The following is a 17,281-nucleotide window of genomic DNA, read 5'->3' as shown; positions in this document are numbered from 1 at the left end:
GATGAGATAAGCTTGGCACAGGGCAAGCCTTCTATGCTGCTTGTTAACCAAATTAACACACACATACATAAAAAGACAAGGCTAGCTCAGGAATCATCATCCTTAGTCTTGCTCGCACCCTTCCTAACCAAGTGTTTTCTCTAGGTTGGTTGAAAGTATTTCCAGAGTGCTAACACACCATTCCTAACAGTGCTCCCTGAGTCCCTGTGTCTCCCTCAACCTCATGCCTTGCCCTAATCACCATGCTTCCCGGTGTCCCCTGTTCTGTGTCCTGTCCTCTCCCTTGACCGCATGTTGACCAGGTCATTTACAAACTGCCTGCTCCCCGACACTGCCCGTCCCATCCTGGGAGTTCTGGGTACCACATTTTCCAGGAGGAATGGAAACTCTTCAGGAGTTTGGACAAATGTAAAATGACATATATCCACCACTATAATATCACATAGAATAGTTTCACTGTCCCCCCCACCCCAAATTCTCTGTGAAAAAAAAAGAAACTCTTTGTTTCTGACTCTGCATCACGGTCTCAGCCTTACCACTTCCTTAAGGGCCACAGAGACTGGGGTCCGGGGCCCAGATAGGAAGAAGACACCCGGGGAGGAGAGCTGGGGACTCCGGCTGCTTGGGACAGAGGTAGGAGCCTGGAGAAGCCCCCTTGAGTTTTGGATTCAGCCTTTACATTCACGCTTATGCCCAAAAGGGAGGGAAGCAAGGAGGAGAGAGCCACTGGGAGCTAGCTACCCCAGTGAGGGAGGTTTACGAGTGGTGGTGGGGATGGAGAACAATTTACACTGTGTTCTTGCTCACTGTCCCTCGCCTCCCTGCACCAGGGACCACTTTAGTTAACGAGGGAGTGGGATGGAGAAAGAGACAGATTTTCTCCACGTTTCTCCAAGCTGCCAATGTAAACTGGCCATGGGCTTCTCAGCGTGTTTTCAGGCTAATTCACCCTGAGGGGTCAATAACTGAGACCAGCTTTGCAACTGGTTCTCCTGGGATCTCAGGCCATCACTCTATAGGAGCAGACTTCCAAGTGCTACAGCAGACACCTCTGGAGATATTTTGGCTTTGGCGAGGTCTTCTGCCTCCTCCACCACCGTTCAGATCACAGCACACATTTGGCTCTGTGCTGCCTACATTTAAGGCCAAACAGAGGAGCCTGGCAGGCTACAGTCCATGGGGTTGCAAAGAGTCACACACGACTGAGGGACTAAGCACACACACACACACACACACACACACACACACACACACACACACACCCTTTCGCTGGGGACTTCACAGGTGGCGCTAGTGGTAAAGAACCCACTTGCCAGTACAAGAGATGTAAGAGACATAGGTTCAATCCCTGGGTCAGGAAGATCCCCTGGAGGAGGGTATGGCAACCTACTCCAATATTCTTCCCTGGAGAATCCCATGGACAGAACAACCTGGCAGGCGACAATCCAAAGGGTCTCAAAAAAATCAGACAGGACTAAAGCGACTTAACACCCACACACACACACGCACCCTTTCTCTGCTTGCCCTATGGCCACTAGTCTCCCTTATGACCAGCAATGTGTTAGGGACTGAAATTGGCAACCTCCACCCGCTACGTGGTCCCAGACTAGGTGTGGGCATGAGAAGACCTTTGGAAGAACCCATTCACAGGCCCTCTTGGTGTCTCAGACCCCACCTGCATTCAGAAACACCTCTCGGCCCACTCTCTTTGTATTCATTTCTTGGATTTGTCAAAAGGCTCAACACTGAGCCAATTATCCCCTCTTGCAGCCCAGCTTCTCTTGGGCCCCTTCACAAAAGGCTTCCACCTTGATTAAAGGACTGTGCCTAGGGAGATCTGTGCTTAGCATTTTTCAAAATGCTGGAGGAGGAGGACTGTGGGGCCTTTCGCAAAAGGAAGGGAGGAATGGACATGGGGGCATTGAGACTTAAGTCCCAAAATAAGTCAGGGCAATGCAGAATGTCAGGACTCTGGGACTTTATTCCGCAGTGAGATCACTTCCTTTTTAACCATCAGAACCAAGCCTCTGGGGGCTATACATGCCCATCAGGTCCAATCCCCTGCCTCCATGTGTGAGGCTGGCTCAGAGACAGCTCACTCCTCTCACAGGCCCTGTTTACCCTTCTCTCCCCTTGTAAACATCTTGCAGCCTGGCCTCAAGGCACGTGATCCTGAGGACCCCTTCCAGGCCCAGAGGTGGGCTTCACCATTCTCCTACACAGGAAACATTTCAGAATGTCTTTGGGATGTTCAGCCCGGCTGGATTCCTGTTGGTGAGCTCTGCGACCCTCTGGAGTCACCAGGAAGGTGGCCATTCTCAGAATTCTCTTTCTACCAAGATCAGCAGCCCCAGTCTGGAGAGTGGGCCCTGTGTTTCCTCTCGAGCTTGGGTCAGCGCACACTTCCACCCCATGGCTGCCTCAGAGATGGCTCAGAAGGTGCTGAGCTTAACAAACACTAGGAGAAAACAAGGCAAAAGCCAGAAGGAGATGAATCGATTGTCATCCTTCTGCTGTCCTCTTTCCCTCTCTTTCTTTCTCTTCCTGTAAACACTGAAACTGCCGTAGTTCTCCATAGTGCTGATTAAGTGTAATGAAATTATTCAGTGACATTTACCAAGTGCCTACGAGATATTATCAAGATTCTACACTTCTTTGTGTGTACTTCCTACTTTGCTGCTTTCCTGGGTGGAGTCCCAGGAAGACACATGTATCTCCTCACCATTTCTTTGAGCAGCCAGAGACCCACACAAATGCTTATCAAGCTTCCTCTATTTGTCTCTCACTTGCTTAGCACTCACAGAAAGACACAATAGCATCTCCGTCCTTGAGACATTCAGTCTTCTTTAGTGAGATAACATCACACTTAGCTAGTACCTATTATGTGCCAGGCACAGTTTGGTAGCACGCACTCAACATTCCTCTGAAACAGGTATATTATTCCCGTTTTATAAAGGAGGAAACCAAGGCTCAGAGACGTGGAGTAACTTACCCAAGGTGACACAGCTAGAGATACAGAGCTGGATTCAAACCCAAGCAGGTGAACTTCAGAATAAACACACACTTAACTCTTATGCTTCATAGCTTTTTAAATGTGGTCTCCACAATGAGAAAACCAGGCAAAGCAGCACAGAAGCAAGCGCTCAGCGGTTATGGTGAAGACTGAGGTTATGGGTTTAAAGATCAAGAAAGAAATGGTCCTTGAGGATAAAAACCACTGAAAGAACTGGGTTGGACTGTTTCAGGGTTTCCCAAGTGATACTAGTGGTGAAGAATCCACCTGACTGACAGGTTCGATCCCAGGGTCGGGAAGATCCCCTGGAGGAGGAAATGGCAACCCACTCCAGTACTCTTGCCTGGAGAACTCCCATAGACAGAGGAGCCTGCTGGGCTACAGTCCATGGGGTCTAAAAAGAGTCGGGTAGCACTGAAATGATTTAGCACAGAAACGGACTGTTTCAAAGCTAACAGAAGACCTTGGTCACATTCAGAATGAAGGAGATAACCTGGAGATCTGAAGAGAAGCTACGGGGGAGGGTGGGAGGCTGGCCTGAATTAAGAATAAGGAAAACAGGAGAGCTCCACTTTCAAAAATGATGGTGCTAGGAATGCCTGCCTCCTGGTTTTGTGAGGATTAGAACAATGCCTTGTACTTAGTAAGTGTAAGTTTGGGCTATACCATTACTATTATTGTTCTTGGATGAACTTTCACTTTGGGACTTGCTCGAGGTGGGGACTGGGAAGCCTGGCTTATATTATGGTGTCTTAGGCTAGTGACTGAAACACAGTGAAAACCTTTGTTCCTGGCAAGGCAGAACTATGCTCTCATTTCAAACCCACTTATAAATCCTGCAATGGAAAAAACAGGGCTGGCCCGTAGGGAACTCAGTGAAAAGGTCTGACACTTGGGCCACACTCTCACGAAATCCACTGGCAGAAGGCCTTCAGGCCACCCAGCCCCACGTGTAGGTGGAGGGCGATTAAATGGGCGATCTCACTGGGTCCCTTCTGACTGAAGAGAGGGCCCAAGTCCTCGGTCCTGTAAACAGACTCCTATCCACTGCAAACCATAGGCGTTTTTGTGGATTGTTCTTTGTTCAGAAAAAGCCAGAGCAGTTCCGAGGAGCCTGCAGAATGTTAGAGCTGTCACTCCCAAAGTAACAGAACTCTGTTACCCAGCGGATCAGCAAAGCAAGGCAAGGTATCCGTCTCCGTGAGTCAGGGTTTACTTAATATTCACAACCCTGGCAGTTTTTTGACTGATGAAAATGTTTTGCAAACAGAACCTGGTCCTGTTTTTCTCCTCGTTCCTTCCCCTGCCAAACGTCGAGTGAGAGGTTGGCAGAGGCGGTGCTAAACTAGTAGGGCTGATGAGATAGTATCTCCGTCTCCTTGTAACACAAAACATTTATTTTGCAGCGAGTTGAAAACCAAACTGAAAGGGGTCCAAGATTTCTGGGAGCAAGAGGCTTGATCTTCCCCCTCTTTGGATGGCCTGGTTTGTTGACTTTCTGCCTTTAGTCTCCCCCAGAGACTCTGGTTCAGTGATAAAGAACTCACCTGCCAATGCGCAAGATGCAGGAGATGTGGGCTGGATCCCTGGGTCAGCAAGATCCCCCGGAGAAGGAAATAGCACCCCACTCCAGTATTCTTGCCTGGGAAATCCCATGGACAGAGGAGCCTGGCGGGCTACTGTCCGTGGGGTCGCAAGAGTAGGACACAACTGAGGGACCAAACAGCAACAAAGGTGTGAGTAGCGTGCCCTCTTTACCATCCAGGAGTCACCAACACCGGCTCTCAGGGGCCTCGTTGTGCCCACAAGCTGGGCCCTGGACCTCTTTTCATGAAGGCTCACTTTCCTCTTAGCTCTGAGCAGACTCTGTGTTGTTTCTGAGGCTCCTCGGGTTCATAATTCATTTTTTTGGTCCCACTTCTTGCACAGGACTCCAAGCACCAGCCGGCACCACTCGGCCTCAGCCTGTCTGTTCTGTTACTTAAAACACAATTACTATCCAAATTCTTTCTTTGAGAAAACAGAAACACCCAAAGAGTTGGTCCCAAGGTGACTTGCAACCACACTGCTGTGGGCCTGCTCCAGAAAGTACACCATCGCCTCATGACTTCTTCCTCTAAGTCAGGTTTACTAGGTGCTGTTTATGTCAGAGCTTCTCAACCTGAGGACTGTGGGTATTTTGGAGCAGATAATTCTTTGTCCTGTGTACCCACTTAGCAGTGTCACCTGCTTCTGTTCAACAGATGCCAGTAGCTCCCACTTGTCCAGTCGTTACAGCCCAAACATCTGTGAGACAAGCCAGTGTGCCCAGCGATAAGGTTGTTGAATTTAGCATAAAAATATATAGATACATCTTATCTGTCACCTTATTCTGGAATTCAGTCAGTTCAGTTCAGTTCAGTCGCTCAGTCATGTCCGACTCTCTGCGACCCCATGAATCACAGCATGCCAGGCTTCCCTGTCCATCACCAACTCCCAGAGTTCACTCAAACTCATGTCCATAGAGTTGGTGATGCCATCCAGCCATCTCATTCTCTGTCGTCCCCTTCTTCTCCCGCCCCCAACCTTTCCCAGCATCAGAGTCTTTTCCAGTGAGTCAACTCGTCACATGAGGTGGCCAAAGTATTGCAGTTTCAGCTTTAGGATCAGTCCTTCCAATGAACACCCAGGATTGATCTCCTTTAGAATGGACTGGTTGGATCTCCTTGCAGTACAAGGGACTCTCATTAGGCCACCCCATTCAGGAACCATTAGGTTAGGTGTGAAACCCTGAGCCTGTTGCGTTCATAACCACTTACTTACATGATAACCGTGTCAGACACTTGTGAGCACTGCTTTCCGAAGATGAGAAACTGCACTGTGGTGTCCTAAATGGGAGGGAAATCCAAAAGGCAGGGGGTGGATGGATACTGTACAGCTGATTCATTTTGTTATGCAGTAGAAGCTTCCCAGGTGACTCAGTGGTAAAGATTCTGCCTGCCGATGTAGGAGATGCAGGAGACTCAGGTTGGATCCCTGGGTCAGGAATATCCCCTGGAGGAGGACAGGGCAACCCACTCCAGTATTCTTGCCTGGAAAATTCCATGGGCAGAGGAGCCTGGAGGGCTAGAATCCTTGGGGTCACAAAGAGTCAGACACGACTGAGCGACTGAGCTCACAGAAGCTAACACAACATTGTAAAGCAACTATACTGCAATAAAAATTAATTAATAAAAAGCAAAGAGGAAAAACTAGGTCTTGGAGAGAAAGTGGTTGACCCAGTCGGCCAGGTGGGTGATTCATTTCAGTCTTTTTCTGTTCCATTAGAGTCTGGATGGTGCTCATCCCTTTGTAGAATCTTCCATGCTTATGAACACAGAGGAGCCCCCATTCCCACACATTCCAACCCGTCAGTGCCCCGATGCTCTGATAACTGGGGCGCTGATTGTACAAAGGACTAAACCAGACCCTGTCCAACAAACCCCTTCAGCCTGCACAGCTCTGAAAGCCTCTCTTGGAGAGATGGAGGGGAAGGAGAAGCGGGGAGAGGGGGGTGCGGGGTCCCTGCCTCCCACTGCTCTGCAGCCCAGGCCCGGAGAGACAAAGGGCGCGCGGTGAGGCGTGATCGCTTCCCCGGCTCGCCACCCAGTCAATGGCGCATCCTGGATCCCTGCCCTCCAGCGCTCTGGGGCCTTATTAACAGACCTCAGCTGTTGCCCAAAGCCCTTACCTCACCCGAGAGGGCTCTATTTGCATGATAATGCCCTCTTTGGGGGGATGATTGCTTAATTAAAGAACGGCAATCGCGTTAATTAGCATGTCTCCTTGCGCCCCTGTTCTTCCTCGGATTCCAATGAGCTGCTCATTAGGCCTGGGCACTGGGACAAACCCGGGGCCTCTGGCAGCCAGAGGAGGCTCCCAGGGCCGGCAGCCGCAGTCAGGACCTTGGGGATGGGAGGCTCAGACCTGCCAGCAGCACAGCTCAGGCTTTGTGAGGAGGGCAGCTGACGGGCCTGGGCCAGCAGCACCTTCTGGGCCCATGACCTGTGAGCAGGGGAGGGCCGGTCCTGGAGGATGGCTTTTCTGGCTTTCTTGGGGCTCCTACTCATCCTTTCGGCCACACTTCCCTTCTCAGCTCCTTTGTCCAGAACCTTCTGTGGCCTGACACCATCCTCCTCCTCCCATGAGCCACTTTCTGCCACCCACAACCCATATCTCTTCTCCTCCGGCCCAATGCCGGAATCTATTTTCATCTCAGCGCCCTGCAGAGCCCTCACTCCTAGTTTTAGGGGCCAATTTTTCTTGCTTAACAGGTTGTGTGGGGGCTGGCAGGTAAAACCAAACAGAAACAAACAAGGGAAAACATCTGTCTGATGGAGAGATGGACCCCTGCCCCGGGGAAGATCACCACCTTTCTTTAACTTCTCTCCCCTGAAATCCATGCCTCTGAAGAGGATTTCCAGAAATATGGGCCAAGGTGGATTCTTGCTGCCAAAGCTCACCCTTCCCTGATTATTAATAAAATAGAAGGTGTTATGTTGGCTGCTGGACAGATACTTCTTGTACCTTACAAGGGTTATCAGCTGAACTGTACCTTTATATCTCTCTCAATGTTTTCTGGAAGATCCTTTCTAGAATAAGGACAATTAGCCTTCCCTCTATTTAAGAAGGAAATCTTATATATTTCTACATAAGACAAGAAAAGATCTGTCTTCTGCCTGGATGTAAATGTACCTAAGATCAATTCACCCCTTTCTCCATTACACACACTCTCTCCATACTTCAAGGACTGTGTCTATGAGATTCTGTCTATTGCAAATAAAGGTAAAATACGCATTTTAAAAGCAATGAGAGAAATAGCCCTGAATTTGCACTCAAAGAGATCTGACTTTCAGTACAAGTTTAGCATTTTCTGGGACTTTCAAGTAGAGACTGAGATGGACTTCCCTAGTGGTCCAGTGGCTAAGACTACACACTCCCAATGCAGGGGCCCCAGGTTTGATCCCTGGTCAGGGAACTAGATCCCACATGCTGCAACTAGGAGTCTGCATACTGCAACAGAAGATCCTGCATGCTGCAATGAAGATCAAAGATCCCACATGCTGCAACTAAGGCCCGACCTGGTGCAACCACACAAATAAATATTTTAAAAAGAAGAAGAAGAGAGTGAGAGGCTCTCAGACTCCAGTCCCAGAGAGGGACCCAGCCCAAGCTTCCCCATCAGTTCAGGGCTCTCTCCTCCCTCAGCCTGGCAAGCACATGCCCAGCCTTTAGCATCTCCATCTTGCTCACCTTGGTGACCCTAGACAAGCAGACCTGGGCCCCCCATCTCTGGAGCCTCCACCTTTGCCCGGGTGGCACGAGAGTTCAGAGGAGGGGAGAGGAGGTGACTTTAGGGACTTAGGTTGGAGAGAGAAGCGGGAGGGGAGGGAACACACGAGGCGAGGGTCTCTAGGGAGAAAGAGCCCCACTCCCCCTGGGTATGGTCCTGTGGCGAGAGTAACAACAAACCAGGGGTAAATCCACTTCCTGGCAGGAAGCTGAGCCTGAAACCAGATGAAGCCACGGCAGTTCAAAGGGAGAGTGACACCCAAACAAGAGAGCAGCTCTTAATCCCGCACAGAAAGACGAGAGTGGGGGCTCAGGCCCGGGAGGGAGGCGGCCCGGCTTTGTTTAACCAGGACTGAGAACACAGCCCTATTGAGAGGCCGGGCCTCCGAGACACAGACCCCGAGGAGTAGTTGCCAAGTTGAAGGCAGCCCAAGGCTGCCAGCTTTCACCTCTTTAGTTCTAGGCTTGGCAGTAATGAGGCGAAGGGCCAGGACTTTTAACTAGCTGGGTCAGAAAGGTTTCTTCATTAGGCAAACAGTTGGGGGTGAGGATTGGGGGTGGGGGTGCGTCTCAGTTTAGAAGGAGCTTCCAGAAAAGAGGCAGAAGCCAGGGCCGGTGGGGCAGTCTCCTTCCACCCCGTCCCCGCTGACTCCCCAGGCCCTTCACCTCCACCCCAGCCCCACCCATGCCATCTCCACCACAGCCTGAAGGGAGCTGGAAGCAGTGTCCAGTGGGCAAGGAGAGGGTCCAGACAGACCAACAGGTGGCCGGGGAGGGCCCTGCCCCAAGCTAGTTCTTGACCTGTGAGTCAGCACCTGAGCTCAGGTAAACTCGGGCAGGACAGCCCTCGGCTAGTGGGCAGACAGGCCCATGGAAGGGAGGGGTCCCTCTCTCCTGGGCGGCAGCAGAGTGGCTACTGTGGCCCAGCCCCAGCCCTGGGGTCCGAAGCCCCGCACCCTGCTGGGTTTCCTCCAGAGCTGTTTGGCAGCCTGCTCCCAGCAGGGATCTAAGGCTTAGGAGGAGGCAGTCATGCAGATGAGGAAGGGGGTGGTCCAAACTGAGTGAGGGGCCCCATCCTCTTGTCCACACGTCTCTACAGGATGTGTGCTCACATTGACTTGATCTGCCTTTCCTGTAAGGTGTCAGCTGAAGAAACAATCACAGAATCTAGAAAGTCTGAGATGCACTGCCCTAAGGGGTAAGATGCTCTGGAGGGGAGATTCATACATCTCAGTTTCCAGGACTGTATCTCTGCAGAGTTGGCATTCAAATGTAATTCGTTAAATGCTTATTAAACACCTTGTTTAATATACCCACTAATTCCGCAGAAGATCTGTGTCAGCTTACGAAGAGATGCATATAAAAAGGAGAGGTAGGGACTTCCTTGGTGATCCAGTGGCTAAGACTCCAAGCTTCCAGTGCAGGGGACCCTGTTCAACCCCCAGTCAGGAAACTAGATCCCACCTGCCACAATTAAGACCTGGCACAGCCAAATTAAAAAATATATATATTAAAGTAGAGATATAAATGGGAATAAATGATCAGGACCAGAGAAAACATACCTTAACTGATATCCAGACTAGGGAAGGGAAGTATATAGATGCAGGTGATAAAGTTCTATATATTTACTATAACTGAACTCCAGATTGACTTCTGAATTTCCTATAAGGGAGAGAGAGTATCTAGGTCTGATATCTAGCTCTCCTTATCAGAATGCAGGAATGATACCAGCTTCTCAGGCTAAGCAAAAACCCTTTCCATCTTAAAATTTTAGAAGTAGTTCTCACAATGAATGTCATATAGGAAGTGTTGTGTAACGTCTTTAGCTGGCTCCTGAAGGTATTGGACTCCTGTGGCAGCTTCTGGGCATAGTCAATAAAAACTAAAAGCATTAACATTAAAATGTACCTCTGTAAAAACACGCTGTTGGGGAGTCTCCTGGTGGCCTAGGTGGTTAGGATTCCAGGCTTTTGCTGCCATGGCTCAGGTTCAATCCTTCTGGGGAGGCTGAGATCCCCAAGACTCAGTGTGGCCAAAAAAAAAAAAAAAGCAGGTCAATGAATATTCAAGATAAAGCAACCTGAAAGAGTAGCTTTGTGTTGCTTTAGTTGGCTCCAAGTGTAATCCATCTGTCTTAGTTTGGGTTCCCCTAGGAACAGACCTTAAGAAAAGGATTCAAATGCATGTCATTTATCTGAGATACAGTCCCAGTAAGCAATGGTAGTGGGTGGGTAAGTGAAACAGAAGGAAAAGAAGCCCCCCAAAAGATGTACGATCAAGTTAGTTGCTACAAAGGAAGATTAGAACCTTCCCATTGGAAATACAAGGCTTGTTAAACAGCCTCAGAGTTATCCTACCTGGGTGGGAAGGGAGCTGGGGCATTTGTATACCAACTCCCATCAGTCATTGGTTGAAGGCTGCTCCTAGAAGCATTAATCCCCAGGCATTTTCAGCCTTCCAGGCAGGTGGAACAGAACAAGCTCCAGGAGGCAGAGAGAGCCTTTAGGCAAAGAGATGCGGATGCTGCCAGGGACGTGTGGGCCAGAGGGCCTTGAAGTAGTCAAGGAAGTATGGGAAGAGGCTGACAGCATCCGCTACACCATCCTGCTCTGTGACATCCACCCTGGGGGACACATGGTGACACTCAGCAAAAACGGTGTACATCCTCCTGGCTCTTGTTCAGACCTGCTGATGCAGGACTTCTAGTTCTCTGCAAAGTCTTCCCATAATTATTCCTAGGAGAACCCAGGGAGCATTTTGCATGTCCTCACAAGCCAGTTCAGTCAGCTGGGCATCCACTGGGCATTGCCACCTCTTCTGGGAACAGTTTATCCTCAGTCCCAGGTCAACTGCCTTTTCTGCTGGTTCCCAGCAACGTCACAGGGAGCACCAGGCCTGTTGAGCATCACAGTCTATGTTGGACATTGACCTTCTTTCCCTTCGAGTTCAGGGTGAGATGGAGCTCTCAGAAGGCCCTCCGCTGAAAAGGACAAAATGTCTTTCTCTCCATCACATCATATCTCATTAGAGATCCACCAACACGATTCAGTCTTGTGTCCTGATATGGACCAAAATTTTAATGAAAACAACTCTTTTGCTTTTTACATGAAGCTACCTCTTTTCATTTCTTGCTGCTGCTGCTGCTGCTAAGTCACTTCAGTCATGTCCGACTCTGTGTGACCCCATAGACGGAAGCCCACCAGGCTCCCCTGTACCTGGGATTCTCCAAGCAAGAACACTGGAGTGGGTTGCCATTTCCTTCTCCAATGTGTGAAAGTGGAAAGTGAAAAGTGAACGTGAAGTCGCTCAGTCGTGTCCGACCCTTAGCGACCCCACGGACTGCAGCCTACCAGGCTCCTCCGTCCATGGGATTTTCTAGGCAAGAATACTGGAGTGGCTTGCCATTCATTTCTTAGGCCCAGACAAAGCAGGGGCCAACCCAAAGAATATTGTACACATGATTGTTGTATTCAGAAGTCCTCTCTCTTCCCCTTTGACACTGAGCTTTGTGATGAGATCAAACCCGACTTCCTCTCTTTTTCCTTGGGATTATTTCCTGGGAGGTGCCTTGGTCCTTCACACAAACAGATTTCTAGACAGTTTGTCTCACCGGTTTGGCCAAATTTGCTTAGACTTGTCTCAAATTGCAGCAGTAGATACAGCATAGACCAGAACTGGCATCTCTGCTTGAAAAAGACAGAAATTTTAACATTTGAAGAAATTGATAAATTCAGTATTTCTCAGACAATCTTCCATAAGTGTCACCTTTCAAAGATGCCAGATGGCAGGTAGTTTAATATTATATTCCATAAAGAGTCCCTGGAGTGATGACGTTCTTATGGACTAGATCCATAAGTATGGAAACCGGTTGAGCAGGTAACAAGTTTGATATTGTTTTTAAGGTGTCTAACCAGGACTCTCACCTGCGTGGAGAGTCACACAGGAAGGCTGGAGGAGCACCCACAAGTAAAAGTTTCTGTGGATTTTTCCTTAGACACACATCTTATTTTGGTATAGTCCATGAACAAGTGGTCAGTGAATTTTCAAAGTTCTACATTGTAGAAACTATCCTACTTTTCTCATCAAAGTAGTCTTTATGGAAAGGCGTGTGCACTGGGTTCTTTATTATTTAAGTGTTTCTGTCCGAGTCCCTGCATAGTTTTGAGGCTATGTAGGAGACAAGTGCTAATGTGAACATGTCCTCTAATAAATGGACCACTCATATGGGCAGCCTCCCTCCTAAACCCCACACTCATCTCTGCATCCCCCACAGCTGCATGTGCGTCCTTGTTCACAAGCCTGCCTGGTGGTCTGGGTGGTGGATGCGGTGAGTATATGACCCCAAAAGGTAAAGACAATGGCAAATCTGGCACAAAACGCAGGGATTTCATGAAGTCAATGAAAGTGGTGTTGGATAACCACTGAAACTCATGCAAAGCCCTGAGAAAACCACAGGTCACTCATAATTACAGAGAAAATTGACAAAATTATTAACTTGATAGGTGCTCTGAAATAGAGTTTTTTAAAAAAACATTTATTTATTTATTTGGCTGCACCAGGTCTTCGTTGAAACAAGTGAGATCTTCAAATGTGGCCTGCAAACTTCTTAGTTGCAGCATGTGGGATCTAGCTCCCTGACCAAGGATTAAACCTGGGCCCGCTGCCGTTATGAGCTTAGAGTCTTAGTCAGTGGACCACCAGGCAAGTCCCTGAAAGATAATTTTTGAATAACAAAGGATTTAATTCCCTTGAGAAACATGACTTTCTTTATGATCTTGCTGTGAAAGTCAAAACGGAAAGTGATGTCTCAGGCCATATTATATCCGTCAGAAATTTTCCCAAAGTGAAGATTTGCTTTAAAAAAAAAATCATTTGCTTTTTTAAAAAAATACTGCATGGTTGCAATTAGAACTTAACATTTTGTTAAACATGGGGTAAAATGAACTTACTTTTCACATTTTTTGTGTAATTTTAAATGTAAAATTTGAACCTACCCCTTTCCCCCTGTTATTTACTATGAACTATTTTTGGTCCACATTCTAAGTAGATTCACTTTCAGTGACCATTTCCCAAGATCAGTGAAAAATCTGTGTACCCTGAGGAGTCTGAGACAGTAGCTTATCACTAGCATGAGATCCTTTTAAAGTTTCACACTTTATCTTAACATTTCATGAAACTATTTTTATACTCTATAATTGCATCTGATAAATTTCTATCTGTTCAGTTACGCACACGATTCACTAAAGATTCACTGTAAGTCTTTATGAAACAGACACTCTCAGAAAATGAGTGTATTTATCCTGCAGTTTTTACAGGTTCCCATGGCATGTCGCCTCCAGATATATGAACTTCATTTGAAACCCATGGCCATAAAGAATGATCATAATTACTTGGGTCTTAACAATGTCCAGAGGGGAATGTTGCCATTAATTACTGTACTCAGTCATACAACAGAAAAAAAATCTCAAAAATGTTCCCTTAGGATATCTAGCCTGGAGCAATGTTCTTACTCTAAGAAGGAAATTAATCGTAAATGTACTCTTAAATTGCTAGGCTGATTAATCTGATCTGTGGGATCATCCTAGGTGAGACAGTTCAATTTTGGAGGATGATACGTGCAGATGTGAGAGTTGAACCATAAAGAAGACTGAGCATCCAAAAATTGATGCTTTCAAATTGCAGTACTAGAGAAGACTCTTGACTCCCTTGAACAGTAAGGAGATCAAACCAGTCAATCCTAAAGGAAATCAACCCTGAATATTCTTTGGGAGTACTGATACTGAAGCTGAAGTTCCATTACTTTGGCCACCTGATGGGAAGAGCAACTCATTAGGAAAGACCCTGATGCTGGGAAAGATTGAAGGCAGGAGAAGAAGGGGTCAACAGTGGATGAGATGGTTGGATGGCATCACTGACTCAATGGACATGAATTTGAGCAAACTCCAGGAGATAGTGAAGGACAGGGAAGCTTGGCATGCTGCAGGTCATGGGGTTTAAAGTTGGACATGACTTAATGACTGAACAACAACAAATCTGCCCCAGATAGTAATTCTGTTATAGAACAGCAATGAGTCACTCAGCATGGTATTCTAGGACCCTTGGTCCCTTTAATTTATCTACTTCTAGATCATGTCAAACAGAAGGCCTATCACATCTATAGTCAGAGGACTCCTTCCCCTCCTATTTTTAAAACAAGAATATTCATCCATAGATAATCCTAGAGCAGATTATTGGGGTATACTTTTTAAAGTTTTAAATTTAAGGGACATCACTGGCAGTCCAGGGGGTAAGAGTTCGCGTTTCCACTGCAGGTTAGATCCCTAGCTGGGGAGCTAGGATCCTGTATTCTGCATGGTGTGGCCAAAAAAAATTAAATTTAAAAAAATCATATTAAAGTTTTAAATTTAAAAGGTGCAGAAGGGCAAAAGAGAAAAAGAAACCAAAATGGTGTTGTGGTTCAGAATGTTCTAAACTGCTATTAGCTCTGGTTCCTGAGATCTTTGATTCTCATGGTGGTGCCCAAAATTAGATTAGTATAAACGTTGATAGCTAGGGATTTGCCCTGTTCTTGCGTGAGTGCTGGGTCGCTCAGTCGTGTCCAACTTTTGTGACTCCATGGACTGTAGCCCACCAGGCTCCTCTGTTCATAGAATTTTTCAGGCAAGAATACTGGAGTGGGTTGCCATTTTCCTCCTCCAGTGGCTCTTCCCAACCCAGGGATGGAACCGACGTCTTCTGTGTCTCCTGCATTGCAAGCAGATTCTCTCCCCGCTGAGACTTCAGGGAAACCCATCTTGTTCTTCTGTGATCCATTTCCTGTCCTCTGAGTCAAGGCCAATGAGAAACTGGCGGAAACCTCAAACAACCTACATTGGCTTCTGACAGATTCCTCATAACCACAGGGAGAAAACCAATCATTCATGTGGAGTGGATGTGCTTGAAAACTCCAGATGCTCCCCAAGTAAAATATTGCCCAGGAAACACAAAACTATGACTTGCTAAGAAGAAAGAGTGCACAATTTTATTGAATGCAATGTGTTTCATTTTATTGCTGTAACAGAAAGAATGTTCCATATCATCAAATGCTTACAAAAAAAAAAAAAGTTGTGTAAGATGAAAGCTGAGAAGAACCTGTAGGGTCTCCCTTCAATTAGAAGAGAATATATGAGCCCTGGATAGTTATGTGGGAACTGAATCTTGAACTACGGTCCAGTTGAAGACAAGCCCAGTGAAACCACTGGTATTTGAAGACTGGTTAAAGGCTGTGATGGTCAATCACATCATAAAACTAATCCAGGTATTAAGTTTAAGATGGTCTGGTTTAATGGAAAGAGATTGAACCTTACGGTGATTCCACCACCTCTGGCCGTGCAGCTTTGGCAAAATTGTTCATCCTTTCTGTTTTCTCATTTGTAAAAAGAGGGTAATATTGAAATAACATCTACCCTTGGGCTGTCGTGAGGATTAGAAATCTGTCAGCCTTCTTTCTGTTAAAAGTGTGGTGAAAAGAAAGTGTGATTTTCACCATGAGAAGACATTCCAGACTTCAGAAATGTAGCTCCCGGAGAAACACTTGCATTAAACACTGTTTTAATGTCTTGATATCGATTTTAATTGAGGATTATCATAAGAAGTTATCATAAGAATTCTGTACAATGTTATTCATTCTGGGTCCTTGGGATTCTTTTCCAGGATAGGACAAATTACTTTGAATTTAGCCCCAGAAAGAGGCGTCCTATTTTCATTTTCTTTTTATCAATGAGAATCATAGTGTTTTTAAATTTGTTTAGTTGCCCGGGAAGTCTAGGACTAAACTACCTAAACTAAATAAGTTTTTGTTTTCCTCTTCCTCCCTATATGGTTTTGGGGGTTTTATTTCTATTTTAAGTCTTATTTTCTATGTGTATATTCAGTTAAGTTCAGTTCAGTTCAGTCGCTCAGTCGTGTCCGACTCTCCGCGACCCCATGAATCACAGCACGCCAGGCCTCCCTGTCCATCACTAACTCCCGGAGTTCACTCAAACTCATGTCCACAGAGTCGGTGATGCCATCCAGCCATCTCATTCTCGGTCGTCCCGTTCTCCTCCTGCCCCCAACCTTTCCCAGCATCAGAGTCTTTTCCAGTAAGTCAACTCGTCACATGAGGTGGCCAAAGTATTGCAGTTTCAGCTTCAGCATCAGTCCTTCCAATGAACACCCAGGATTGATCTCCTTTAGAATGGACTGATTGGATCTCCTTGCAGTCCAAGGGACTCTCAAGAGTATTCTCCAACACCACGGTTCAAAAGCATCAATTCTTCGGCGATCAGCTTTCTTCACAGTCCAACTCTCACATCCATACATGAAGGTTGGCTTGAAGCTCAACATTCAGAAAACAAAGATCATGGCATCTGGTCCCATCACTTCATGGGAAATAGATGGAAAAACAGTGGAAACAGTGTCAGACTTTATTTTTTTGGGCTCCAAAATCACTGCAGATGCTGATTGCAGCCATGAAATTAAAAGACGCTTACTCCTTGGAAGGAAAGTTATGACCAACCTTGATAGTATATTAAAAAGCAGAGACATTACTTTGCCAACAAAGGTCCGTCTAGTCAAGGCTATGGTTTTTCCCGTGGTCATGTATGAATGTGTATATTACCATTACTATTACTTCTACCTCTGAGATCTTGGAGCAGGAAATGGCAACCCACTCCAGTATTCTTGCCTGGGAAATCCCATGGACAGAGAAGCTTGGTAGGCTACAGTTAATGGGGTGAAGTAGAGATCTGAAGCCAGAATATTTGTCTTTTTTTGTTTCAAGTTTCTCAGAGGTGCCATGAGGCATGTGGCATCTTAGTTCTCTGACTAGGAATTGAACCCACCCCCTCTACAGTGGAAGCACAAAGTCTTAACCACTGGACCACCAGGGAAGTCCCCAGATTCTCATCTTTAAGTCCTGGGTTACTCTTGCAGCTC

The sequence above is a fragment of the Moschus berezovskii genome, chromosome 25, assembly GCF_049115385.1.
Source record: "Moschus berezovskii isolate FMDL1 chromosome 25, NW_MosBer_1.0, whole genome shotgun sequence".
Taxonomy (NCBI): Eukaryota; Metazoa; Chordata; class Mammalia; order Artiodactyla; family Moschidae; genus Moschus; species Moschus berezovskii.
Note: the sequence above shows the minus strand (reverse complement) of the source record.